The 14017-nt window shown below is 38.0% G+C and overlaps 1 long non-coding RNA gene across 1 annotated transcript in view; it reads left to right on the top strand.

Moving 5' to 3' along the window:
* The first annotated feature begins 2974 nt into the window (after positions 1 to 2974).
* The window catches only part of LOC149749637 (uncharacterized), an 80469-nt gene continuing 69426 nt past the window's right edge, over positions 2975 to 14017 (top strand). The window contains exons 1-3 of the long non-coding RNA XR_016392761.1: positions 2975 to 3285; positions 4231 to 4444; positions 5623 to 5699. This is a non-coding gene — a long non-coding RNA (uncharacterized LOC149749637). The remainder of the gene's footprint in view (positions 3286 to 4230; positions 4445 to 5622; positions 5700 to 14017) is intronic.

The raw sequence follows: 14017 nt of genomic DNA, 5'->3' as shown, positions 1-14017 counted from the left end.
GATTTATGTCATAGAGTGTTCTGCCTATGTTTTCCTCTAAGAGTTTTATATTGTCTGGCCATATATTTAGTTCTTTAATCCATTTTGAGTTATTTTTGTGTATGGTGTTAGGCAGTGTTCTAATTTCATTCTTTTACATGTGGCTGTCCAGTTTTCCCAGTACCACTTATTGAAGAGGCTGTCTTTTCTCCATTGTATACCCTTGCCTCCTTTATCAAACATAAGGTGACTATATTTGCGTGGGTTTATCTCTGGGCTTTCTATCCTGTTCCATTGATCTATATTTCTGTTTTTGTGCCAGTACCATACTGTCTTGATTCCTGTAGCTTTGTAGTATATTCTGAAGTCTGGGAGCCTGTTTTCTCCAGATCCCTTTTTCTTTCTCAAGAGTTTTTGGCTATTCATGGTCTTTTGTGTTTCCATACAAATTGTGAAATTTTTCGTTCTAGTTCTGTGAAAAATGCCATTGGTAGTTTGATAGGGATTTCATTGAATCTGTAGATTGCTTTGGGTAGTATAGTCTTTTTCACCATGTTGATTCTTCCAATCCAAGAACATGGTATATCTCTCCATCTGTTTGTCTTGTCTTTAATTTCTTTCATCAGTGTCTTATAGTTTTGTGCATACAGGTCTTTTGTCGCCTTAGGCAGGTTTATTCCTAGGTATTTTATTCTTTTTGTTGCAGTGGTAAGTGAGAGTGTTTCCTTAATTTCTCTTTCAGATTTTTCATCATTATTGTATATAGCAAAGCAAGAGATTTCTGTGCATTAATTTTATATCCTGCTACTTTACCAAATTCATTGATTAGCTCTAATAGTTTTCTGGTAGCATCTTTAGGATTCTGTATGTATTGTATCATGTCATCTGCAAACAGTGACAGCTTTACTTCTTCTTTTCCGATTTGGATTCCTTTTATGTCTTTTTCTTCTCTGATTGCTGTGGCTAAAACTTCCAAAACTATGTTGAATAACAGTGATGAGAGTCGGCAGCCTTGCCTTGTTCCTGATCTTAGAGGAAATGGTTTCAGTTTTTCACCATTGAGGACGATGTTGGCTGTGGGTTTGTCACATATGGCCTTTATTATGTTGAGGTAACTTCCCTCTATGCCTACTTTCTGGAGAGTTTTTATCATAAATAGGTGTTGAATTTTGTTGAAAGATTTTTCTTCATCTATTGAGATTATCATATGGTTTTTCTCCTTCAATTTGTTAATATGGTGTATCACATTGATTGATTTGCATATATTGAAGAATCCTTGCATTCCTGGCATAAAACCCACTTGATCATCGTGTATGATCCTTTCAATGTGTTGTTGGATTCTGTTTGCTAGTATTTTGTTGAGGATTTTTGCATCTATGCTCATCAGTGATACTGGCCTGTAGTGTTCTTTTTTTGTGACATCTTTGTCTGGTTTTGGTATCAGGGTGATGGTGGCCTCATAGAATGAGTTTGGGATTGTTCCTCCCTCTGCTATATTTTGGAAGAGTTTGAGAAGGATAGGCATTAGCTCTTCTCTAAATATTTGACAGAATTTGACTCTGAAGCCATCTGGTCCTGGGCTTTTGTTTATTGGAAAATTTTTAATCATGGTTTTAATTTCAGTGCTTGTGAGTGGTCTGTTCATATTTTCTATTTCTTCCTGGTTCAGTCTCAGAAACTTGTGCTTCTCTAAGAATTTGTCCATTTCTTCCAAGTTATCCATTTTATTGGCATACAGTTGCTCGTAGTAATCTCTCATGAAACTTTGTATTTCTGCATTGTCAGTTGTTACTTCTCCTTTTTCATTTCTAATTCTATTGATTTGAGTCTTCTCCCTTTTTTTCCTGATCAGTCTGGCTAATGGTTTATCAATTTCGTTTATCTTCTCAAAGAACCAGCTTTTAGTTTTATTGATCTTTGCTATTGATTCCTTAATTTCTTTTTCATTTACTTCTGATCTGATCTTTATGATTTCTTTCCTTCTGCTAACTTTGGGGGTTTTTTGTTCTTCTTTCTCTAATTGCTTTAGGTGTAAGTTTAGGTTGTTTATTTGAGATGTTTCTTGTTTCTTGAGGTAGGATTGTATTGCTATAAACTTCCCTCTTAGAACTGCTTTTGCTGCATCCCATAGGTTTTGTGTCGTCTTTTCATTGTCATTTGTTTCTAGGAATTTTTTAATTTCTTCTCTGATTTCTTCAGTGATCTCTTGGTTTATTTAGTAGCGTATTGTTTACCCTCCATGTGTTCATTTTGTTTTACATTTTTTTCTTGTAACTGATATCTAGTCCCATAGCATTGTGTTCGGAAAAGATACATGATAAAATTTCAATTTTCTTAAATTTACCGAGGCTTGATTTGTGCCCCAAGATATGATGTATCCTTGAGAATGTTCTGTGAGCACTTGAGAAGAAAGTGTATTCTGTTGTTTTTGGATGGAAAGACCTATAAATATCAATTAAGCCCATTTGGTCTAAGTTGTCATTTAAAGCCTTTGTTTCCTTATTTATTTTCATTTTGGATGATCTGTCCATTGGTGAAAGTGGGTTGTTAAAGTCCCCTACTATTATTGTTCTACTGTCAATTTCCCCTTTATGGCTGTTAGTATTTGCCTTATGTAGTGAGGTGCTCCTGTGTTGGGTGCATAAGTATTTACAATTGTCATATCTCCTTCTTGGATTGATCCCTTGATCATTATGTAGTGTCCTTCTTTGTCTCTTGTAATAGTCTTTATTTTAAAGAGTGTTTTGTCTGTCTTATCTGTTCTTCTGCCTCAGTTATTCTGCTATTGATTCCTTCTAGAGAATTTTAAATTTCATTTATTGTGCTGTTCATCATTGTTTGTTTGCTCTTTAGTTCTTCTAGGTCCTTGTTAAATGTTTCTTGTATTTTCTCCACTCTATGTCCAAGATTTTGGATCATCTTTACTATCATTACTCTGAATTCTTTTTCAGGTAGACTGCCTATTTCCTCTTCATTTGTTTGGTATGGTGGGATTTTACCTTGCTCCTTTATCTGCTCTGTATTTTTCTGTCTTCTCATTTTGTTTAACCTACTGTGTTTGGGGTCTCCTTTTTTTTTTTTTTTTTTGCGGTACACAGGCCTCTCACTGTTGTGGCCTCTCTGGTTGCAGAGCACAGGCTCCGGACGCACAGGCTCAGCTGCCATGGATCATGGGCCCAGCCGCTCCACAGTATTTGGGATCCTCCTGGACAGGGGCATGAACCCACGTCCCCTGCATCGGCAGGCGGACTCTCAACCACTGCACCACCAGGGAAGCCCCTGGGGTCTCCATTTTGCAGGCTGCAGGTTCGTAGTTCCCATTGTTTTTGGTATCTGCCCCCAATGGAAGAAGTAGGTTCAGTGGGTTGTGTAGGCTTCCTGGTGGTGGGGACTGGTGCCTCTGTTCTTGTGGGTGGAGCTGGATCTTGTCTTTCTGGTGGGCAGGGCCACGTCTGATGATGTGTTTTGGGGTATCTGTGAACTTAGTATGATTTTAGGCAGCCTCTCTGCTAATGGGTGTGGTTGTGTTCCTGTCTTGTTAGTTGTTTGGCACGGGGCATCCAGCACTGGAGCTTGTTGGCCGTTGGGTGGAGCTGGGTTGTAGCATTGAGATGGAGATCTCTGGGAGAGCTCTTGCCGATTGATATTACATGGGGCTGGGAGGACTTTGGTTGTCCAATGTCCTGAGCTTGGCTCTCCCACCTCAGAGGCCCAGGCCTGACACCAGGCTGGAGCATCAAGACCCTGTCAGCCACAAGGCTCAGAAGAAAAGGGAGAAAAAAGAAAGAAAAAAATAATTTTAAAATAAATAATTATAATTTAAAAAAAGAAGAGAGCAACCAAACCAATAAACAAAGCCACCAATGATAACAAGCGTTAAAAACAAAACTAAGATAAACATAAAAATCAGAAAGAAATCAGTCGCAGACAGCAAACGCCAAGTCTACAGTTGCTCGCAAAGTCCACTACCTCAATTTTGGGATGATTCATTGTCTATTCAGGTATTCCACAGATGCGGGATACATCAGTTTGATTGTGGGGATTTAATCCACTGCTCCTGAGGCTGCATGAAGAAATTTCCCTTTCTCTTCTTTGTTCACATAGCTCCTGGGGTTCAGCTTTGGTTTTGGCCCCGCCTCTGTGTGTAGGTCTCCCTCAGGCATCTTTTAGGAGGTCTGAAGTCTGCCAGGGTTCAGTAGGTATTCTGTAGGAGTTATTCTACATGTAGATGTATTTTTGATGTATTTGTAGGGAGGAAGGTGATCTCCACGTCTTACTCGTCTGCCATCTTGAAGATCTCCCCAATACAGTCACCTTTTATCATATGTGAAAATGAGTCACTGATACGATAAATCAGTCTTTGTCTTACTCCTCTGATTGAAGTGATATGAAAGAGTGTTGAGAACTTGACACCATGACCATATGTGCTTCAAATGATACCACACTCCTGATTTTCAACAACCAGGTAAGTATAGATTTTTCTTGCCTGTGCCACCAAATTCCATTCCTAATAAACACCAAAACTTATCATCTTGTGTTGAACCTATGGAAACTCTATTTACAGTTGGTGAATGTCCCTTTATGATCAGAAGGAGTTAATGTGACTAAACCTTCTAAATGTCTCACTTAACAGCGGACACTCTGGGGAACTGGACTTATTAATGTATTTTTTTTTTTGGTTTAGTTTTTAATGAGACTCAGGAACTGCCCCCCCAAACATTTTTATTAACCCATAATATGTGTCAGCCCTTGCGGTAGATACCATGGAGAGTAAAACATAATCCTGATGACGGGAAAACATGGAGTCTACTGGAATAGAGATTCTTGAATTTTTTTAACCTTCTATTTGTTCCCATGAAAGCATTTTCAAGAGGACTCCACCACAGAAGCACTAGACATCCATAAGAGATTAATAGTGTTTCTCTTTGAGTGGTGTGATTACAGGTGCTTTTATGTTTCTAAGTTTTTTGTTTGTTTATTTATTTTGCAGAGAGTATAGTTAATTTTTTATAAGTAGAACAATAAACACTAGGTTTTGAAGCGATTAAAACTAGGTTTTGAAGTGAAGTAGTCCCCCTTATCCATGGCAGGTATGGCCCATACATCCCCAGTGGATGCCTGAAACCACAGGTAGTGCTGCACCCCACCTATACTACTAGGTTTTTTCCTGTACATCCATACCTATGATAAAGTTTAATTTCTAAATTAGGCACAGTAAGAGAATATCTGAATTGTCAGCATTGTCTTGCTCTTTGGGGTCATTATTAAGTAAAATAAGGGTTACTAGGACACAATACTGCTACCCAGAGGGCTACCAAATGACTAATGGGTGGGATGTACAGAAAAAGGGTGGTTCACATCCCAGGCACAACGGAGAAGGATGGCACGAGGTTTCATCATGCTACGCTGAACGGCGCACAATTTAAAATGTATACATTATATATTTCTGGAATTTTCCATTTAATGTTTTTGGACCACAGTTGCCTGCAGGTAATTGAAATGGTGAGAAGCAAAAGTGGATAAGGGGGGACTACTGTAGTGCTTTTTCACGACAACCTCGATGAATATTTGTTAAGTGAATGAATACATTTTTCAAATTCTTGAATTTTTCTCCCTTAAAAACATTAAGGACATTTATTTCAGGTCAGAAGAACTCCTCAGACTTCCTCTAGGAGAGGTATTCTGCTAACTTGTCTTCAACATTTGAAAACCACTGACAAGTAAGTAAAGGGCTTGATAAATTCTATGGATGTTATATTGTACCCAGAGGATAAAAAGGTGAATTTGTCTTCTCACTTTTCATTTTTAGAACATTTTAGAAATAAACTCTATTTATGTAGGACATAAACATAGTTTTAGATCATTAAAACAGCTAAAGTCTTCCAACCCATCTTGATGGACTAGATTAGAGAATGCAAAAAATATCTGTCTAAGCTGTAGGATGTAAAAATAAGAAAATGTGATGAAAACTAACCTTAAGTTACTAGGCTAGTTACTTAAGTTACTAGGTTAGTTACTTAAGTTACTAGGCTAGTTGGCTGGAATGTGAAGGATAATGAGTCCAGCATTCCAACTTTAGACAGCCCACTCCCTTGGTATATTTCTTTAGCCAGTGGCTATGTTGCTAAATTAGCCAGACTTCCTGCATAGATGTTCTATGGTCTTAAGGAAACCAGATAATAGGAGCACAGTGATATCATGAAAAAACCAATTCGAAATACAAACTTTAAAAACTGTGTGTGTGTGTGTGTGTGTGTGTGTGTGTGTGTGTGTGTGTGGCAGGGGGTGCTTTGGCTGGTGGAAGAGCCTGGAAGTAGCAGTCGTATTTGTTGGTAAAATTCTCTACTGATCGGGTATATGCCACCGAGACATTTAGAGTCCTGTTGAAGAGACAAGAGACATACACACGGCAAATTAAATAATAAGATACATCATATGCCTTTTATAAGCCACTCATTTCCCTCTGTGCCACATCTTATAGGTCTTGGACAAAAGACCTATAACTGGACAAAACTCATGTAAGCTCCTGCCAGTTACCTACTACTTCCTGCCTAGAGCTTCTCGAAGGCCAGTAGAAATGCATAGTCTCATGCATGTACAATCAGGAAGTACAGGGGAGTTATTGCCCGCAGAGCCATCTTTAATCAATGGGGGACAGGATCTTATAAATAAATATTTCCTCCTTTCATCTCCCAGTGGATTTCCAGAGATGCATTTCATAAGGCTCACTAGAAGATCCTGGTGAGACCTGGCATCAGTTACTCACAGTGGGGGCCAATTCAATAAGGCATCTTTGGACTGGCTCTCCCTCCTTCTTTGTCCCACTCCCTCAGCCTCTTAATCATGCTTCTTGGGATCACTGCCCACATAAACTGCCAATATGCAAGCCTATCTTAGCTTTTCTTTTGAGAGACCCAATGTCAGACACCAGGCAGGGAGAAATCAATGTGATGATAAGGCCATGGCCTAAGAAAGGTAATTGTATTGTAAACTGAAATCGAGAGATGGATTTCAGAGACTCTACGAAAGAATTGTTAGAACTCAGTAATAAAATAATGAAGAATGAGAATAGTGACCTTAGAGAGCGAGATGATGAGTTCTATTCTAGATGAGGTCATAATTTAATGGTAATACCCAGCTGGCAGTTGGGACTAGGATTTAGGAATCAAATTGAGAGTTGAAAACTTGAGAGTGAATAAGTTCTCTAAAAGAAGACTTTTGAAGAGATAACCAACGGCTATAGACTGAATTTCAGATAATGATCAGATTTCAGAAGTCAAGAGGAAAAAGAAAAAACTAATAAAAAATAGAAACATAGGGGCTTCCCTGGTGGCTCAGTGGTTGAGAGTCCGCCTGCCGATGCAGGGGACACAGGTTCGTGCCCCCATCCGGGAAGATCCCACATGCCACGGAGCGGCTGGGCCCGTGAGCCATGGCCGCTGAGCCTGCGCGTCCAGAGCCTGTGCTCCGCAACGGGAGAGGCCACAACAGTGAGAGGCCTGCGTATCGCAAAAAAAAAAAAAAAAAAAAAAAAAAAAAAGAAACATAGGAAAATAGGAGTTTAGGGCTATGTATAATGGTGGGAGGGGACATATAGTTCAATTCTACCATCAGATCAGGGATCAGACTGAAGAGGCTCAAGATGAAAATAGGTAATACACAGTGAAGAGATGGAGACAGTGATGGAGAGGGCTTACTGCACACATGATGTAGGTGGAGATAGTTCGTTCCTGACACACAAGCTTGCTATTGTGAACTGAAGGAGAGAGGTTAGAAGCTTGTAAATCTGAGCAATTTTTTTTTCAGAATTTAATAAATGGATAAAAGGTAGTGGAGAGAACTTACATATAAAATATATCCTGAGCTTATTTTATTTCTAAATAAACTTTATTGAAATTAGTCATTAGTTACTTAAAAATTGAGATTTATCTTGCTCTCACACTTTCTTGCCTTTTTATTCTTAAGAACACTCATTTTTAAAAAAAAAAGCATACTCATAAGCACTTTCTCTAAGATGTTGGTCTACAGAATGGCATTATTGAAAAGTACCTCTCTTCCAGAAAATATTGGAAGAATTCCACTTGCATAAATATTGCATAACTCAGTGCCTACTTTTACATACCCATATTTGCGGTAAGCTAATCCTGGTTTCCAAAGAAAGGCTTTTGCACTGTTGAACAGCATTTCTGAAATACTGCCAACTGCATCTTGCGATTAAAGTTCTCTGATATAAAACAGGTTAGAAAGGGTGAGATGCCATGCAGGTATTTAGAGAGAGAGTTTGACTTTGATGTTTTATATTTGAATGAATCATGGTTTAGTTAATCTGTTTCTGCAAAAATATTTTCAATATGCAATCTGATCATTTTCTACTTTTCCATTGAATGTTTTCTTTTTGGTGATTTTCAACCATCTGCTTTAAATATAAATGACAGTATATCACTGTGTGCTTAGATTTTAGCATACTTCATCCCTCCAGGGTATGTTTATTATCTGTTGGACTTATACTTTGAATTAAATAGTTATTGAATGAGTGAGATTACAGACAGTGGCTAGTTGCCCACAGAGAATAAGTGAGCCTTACAAACCACATATTGTTTATCCAATTAGTTGTGATAAACCTCTTGCTTATCTATACAATATAACTATGACAATCAAACTGTAATGCACTTGCAGGAGGTTTTTTGTTTTTGTTTTTCTTGTTTCACATTCTTATGACCATGGTATTATTTCAATTGATATTAGACTACTGCTGAGCTCTCACTCTTTTTAAACTTTTACAGCTTTTAGTTTTGCTTAACTTGTGGACTGACAAACATTCCACATGTTATTTTAATTCTTCTTTTGGTGTAAAACTTTCTTTGTTCTCAATGCACAAGAAATGCAAATTCCTTTTTTTTGTTTTTGTTTTTGTTTTTGTTTCTTGTGGTACGCGGGCCTCTCACTGTTGTGGCCTACTCCCGTTGCGGAGCACAGGCTCTGGACGCGCAGGCTCAGCGGCCATGGCTCACGGGCCCAGCCGCTCTGCGACATGTGGGATCTTCCCGGATGGGGCTACGAACCCGTGTCCCCTGCATTGGCAGGCGGACTCTCAACCGCTGCGCCACCAGGGAAGCCCGCAAATTCCTTTTTGATAATGAGATTTTTAAAAAGGAGGGGAAATAAAAATTTTGCAATTCTACCAGAGAGAACCACTACTGACATTTTAGTTTATACAATGTCATAATTTCTCGTATGTCTATATAAACAAAAATGTGATTAAATATGATATAATCTTCCCAAACTTACTTTTTTCATTAGCATGTATCATAAACACATAATGTTATTTATCCTAATATTACCCTACAACATGATTTATATTGGGTACATTATAGAGATACTAATCTGTTTCTTTTAAATGTTTAGTGTTTTTTTAAAAAAATTTCTTCCAGTTTTATTGGGACATAATTGACATGTAGCACTGTATAAGTTTAAGGTGTACAGCATAATGATTTGACTTACATACACCATGAAATGATTATCACGGAAAGTTTAGTGAACATCCATCATCTCATATAGATACAACATTAATGAAATAGGAAAATCTTTTTTTCCTTGTGATGAGAAATCTTCAGATTTACTCTTTTAACAACTTTCATATGTAACATACAGCAGCATTAATTATATTTACCATCTTGTACATTACATCCCTAGTACTTATTTATTTTATAACTGGAATTTGACTACCTTCAACCAATTATCCCCCCACACCCTGCCTCTGATAACCACAAATCTGGTCTCTTTTTCTTTTTTTAAAACGTTTATTGGGGTATAGTTGATTACAATGTTGTGTTAGTTTCTGCTGTGTTTAGTGTTTTCAATGCTGTGATCAACAGCTGTGTAGTTAAATCTTTCCTGATTTCCTTAATTAATCCTTAGAATATATCGCATTATTTCTGTATTAGAACTTTTATTTTCAAGTAACAGAAACCCACCTGAGTTAACAAAAAAGAGGAATATATTAGACGAACACCAGGGGTATTTTGAGGAACCTAAGGACGAGGATGGAGCTGGAAATATTCTCTCGACTCCTATGTATACTCGTCTCTGTACTTCTGATTCATTACCTCTCTCTCAGCCAACAGTCTTCCGCCGCTTCATGTTACATGGCCACAGACAGCAGCCAAGTTTATATGTCACAGACTCAGCCATCCTGAGAAAAACTAAATCGATCCCAATCCTTTCTCATCTCCCCACCCCATTCACAATTCCAGATTTCCAGGATTAGCAGATGTTCACGCTGGCACAATCAACTTGGGCCAAAGGGTGTTGTTTGGTGAACTTGATTGCCAAGAGTCACCCAATAGCCATATAAATGGTGGGGAGGAAAAGAGGGACTGGGGAGATGATCTATAAATACCGTCACTCATCACACACATTTTTATTTTGAGATATTCATTGTAATAAATTGGCATTGTTAAACCAGCAAAAGAAAGTAAATTCTTTTTTTCTTTCTTTAATAAGAATAGCTTTTTCCAAGACTGAATTCATTTTATCCGACAGTGGACAGCAACACCTTTACATATTTTTCAGCTTATACTTCTACAAAGGAGATACCATCCTCTACAATCTAGTTTGACTCAAATGAAAAATTATCTATTGTCAAAATCATAATAAGAATAAGAAAATTCTAGTTTGGGATTAACAGATACACACTACTATATATAAAAAAGATAAACATCAAGCACCTACTATATAGCACAGGGAACTATATTCAGTATCTTCTAATAACCTACATATATATGTGTAACTACATATATGTACATGTATAACTGAATCACTTTGCCGTATACCTGAAATTAACACAACATTGTAAATCAACTATACTTCAATTTAAAAAAATTAGAAAAAAAAAGAAAATTCTATGATGGAAAAACAATCTTAAAATTTGTCAACTCTTCTCTTTTAGACCTAAATATAAAATAATGTTTCTTACGTAATGAATTTTATGGTTATTATAAGAAAAGTACATCTAGTATTTAAGAATAGAACATTAATATTTATAAAGAAAAACCATGACCAACTTAAAGTAAATCTAAATTTTCTACAGACTTTCATTATGCAATTAGGAAAACATTTCCACAGGAGAGTGAAATCTTCCAGTCAAGCATGTTGAAACCTTTTGGAGAAGAAGGAAATAATAGGATAGAAGGCACGAGGTGAACAGAATTTCACCAGTTCTATGTTATCTAGAAAAGGCTATAATGTTATATAAGTCTGGGATTTCTACATGTTTCTCAGTTCTCTTATTCTCTACTTTATTTACCTATTGCTGAGTAATAAATTACCCCCAAATTTAGTTTATTTAAAACAACAAGCACTTATTATCCAACATAGTTTCTGACACTCGGGAATCCAGGAGGAGCTTAGCCAGGCAGTTGTGGCTCAGGGTCCCTCGTGAAGTTGCAGTTAAGCTGTCAGCTGGGGCTGCAGTCATCTGAAGGCTTGCCTTAACTGGGGGATCTGCTTGTAAGCTCACTCGTGTGGCCATTAGCAGGAGGCCTCATTTCCTCACTACAAGGTCCTCTCCGTAGGGCTCATGACACAGCAGCTCATTTCCTCCAGAGCAAATTACCTGAGAGAGTTGGTAGGGAGGGGGACATAGAAGCTACACTGTCTTTTATGACTTAGCCTTGGAAGTGACAAACCATCACTTCTGCCATATGCTACTGGTCATGTAGAACAACTCTAACATTAAGGGGCTTGGGGGCGGGGGATTATGTGAATACCAGGAAGTGGGAATCACTGGGGATCATCTTCTAGGCTGGCTAACACATACACCATTCTCAGATCTTAAAAATTGCCCTCACAACTTGATTTATATTTACATCTCTAGATCTGATTCCCTTCTACTTTTTTCTTGGTACTCGCTGTAATGCTACAAATTAATTGTAATTTTACGGTTTGTATGTGGAGACTTTCTTCCAGTAGTCCAAAGTTTAGGGCTTGGGTTTCTTACATTTTTACCAATGATCTAAATTCTGAATTATACATATTATACTTATTTTAAAAAATAGGTTGATTAAATGTTTCTCTCTTTTTAGGCTATTATTCATTTATTAATTTATTCAGCAAATAATTATTGAGTTCAGTGTATTGTGTTTTTTAAAGTTTTCCAATACGTCACCCTGTGTTCTAGCCTCCTCTTTTATTTATTTATTTTTATAAATTTATTTATTTTATTTATTCATTTTTGGCTGCATTGGGTCTTTGTTGCTGCGCGCGGGCCCTCTCTAGCTGTGGCTAGCGAGGGCTACTCTTTGTTGTGGGCTTCTCATTGCAGTGGCTTCTCTGGTTGCGGAGCACGGGCTCTAGGTGCGTGGGCTTCAGTAGTTGTGGCAGGTGGGCCCAGTAGTTGTGGCTCACAGGCTCTAGAGCACAGGCTCAGTAGTTGTGGTGAACAGGCTTAGTTGCTCCGCGGCATGTGGTATCTGCCTGGACCAGGGATCGAACCTGTGTCCCCTGCATTGGCAGGTGGATTCTTAACCACTGCGCCACCAGGGAAGCCCTAGCCTCCTCTTGTAAAACAGCTTATTGAGATATATTTAACATATCATCCAATTCACTCATTTAAAGTATAAAGTCCCCTATTTTTTTTTGGCCACGTGGCTTGCAGGATCTTACTTCCCCAACCAGGGATTAAACCCGTGGCCCCTGCAGTGGAAGCTCAGAGTCCTAACCACTGGACTGCCAGGGAATTCCCCAAAGACCCCTACTTTTAAACTGTATTTTTCAAGACAAATGGCCTGACAATATCTAAAATTGAGCAATCAAAGATATTTGGCCACTCTGTATGTACTTAAATAAGAAGGTCCATCTTTAAGACTCCATGATCTTCTACCAGAGCAAACTTGAAGAACAGATGTCTTATTTATTCTTCCTGTGACTGCTCTGCAGAATTCTGGAGACTTAGAGGGGTGTTAAATGTATAGCAAACAGGACCAAACAAGTAACCTCAGTGACCTGAAGACCTGTTTACCAGGATAAGTCCTCCAATCACAGCTCTATTATTTCCCCCAAAGAACAGATAAACAGACCAAGTCCCAAGTGACTGTAAAAGACTATGTTTACCAAATTATCAGCACACACCCAAATGCTGTTGCTCCAGATAATCTGGTCTTAATGAATGGAAATCATCTTAACTAATGATATTTCAAAAAGTAAAAGATGTTTTCACGTGCTCTTCAAAAGCTGTCACACAAGCATAAAACAGAGTAAGTGTTGATCTTAACTGAAATGTAGCATATAGTCTTTTGTTTCCCTCCTCTGGAATAATTTTTAGCTATTTAGAAAAAATTATGCAACTCGTACATGTACTCTGCTGAAAATAGAAAATACTCAAAAGCAAAAGTACAAAAAAGAATTCATAAGCACCCTTAATCCTATTATCCAGAGATAGTCTGTGCTGGTTTGCTGTGTATTCTTTCAAAAAACAAATTTTGAGGAGCATATATTTATATAAATTTTAACTGGTATATTGCAAGCTTTGACAGTCTGAAATTGAAAACTGGGCTTGCATTAATATCTAATACTCACATTATTTCTAATTGTTGTGCAGTCAGTCTGTCGTGATCTCCAGGAGGTATACACCACCGTCTTTCCTCCCTGCTCTGGCTCCCCTGAGTCCATGTGCACTGACTAAAACGGCCCTGAAGGAACCTCACCATCACCCTGCCCGTTTGAAGGGACCTTCCATCTCACAGTGCTTAGAAGGCTGCCAACTATCTCATGGACCTCAAAGCAGCATTGACATGTCCATGACTCTGGAGAAAACAGCTCTTTCAGCTTCTCAGAGCTCAGCTCTAAATTTCCTGTCAGCAAGACTACAAACAGATACACATATTTATCCTTATCTGTAAGAACAAGTGACATTTTTTAGGAGAGTGAGATCTCAAACCAAATATATAAAACAAAACAGTTCTCTCAAACAATAATACCTGTCACACAGTTAGCACTGTATGCATGTAAGCTAAGAACACTTAGCTTCCCCATGTAGGCA

This window comes from Delphinapterus leucas, chromosome 3 (assembly GCF_059928025.1).
Source record: "Delphinapterus leucas isolate spDelLeu-1000000601 "Yukka" chromosome 3, BTC_Dleu_Yukka2, whole genome shotgun sequence".
NCBI lineage: Eukaryota > Metazoa > Chordata > Mammalia > Artiodactyla > Monodontidae > Delphinapterus > Delphinapterus leucas.
This window is presented reverse-complemented; position numbering and strand designations above follow the sequence as displayed.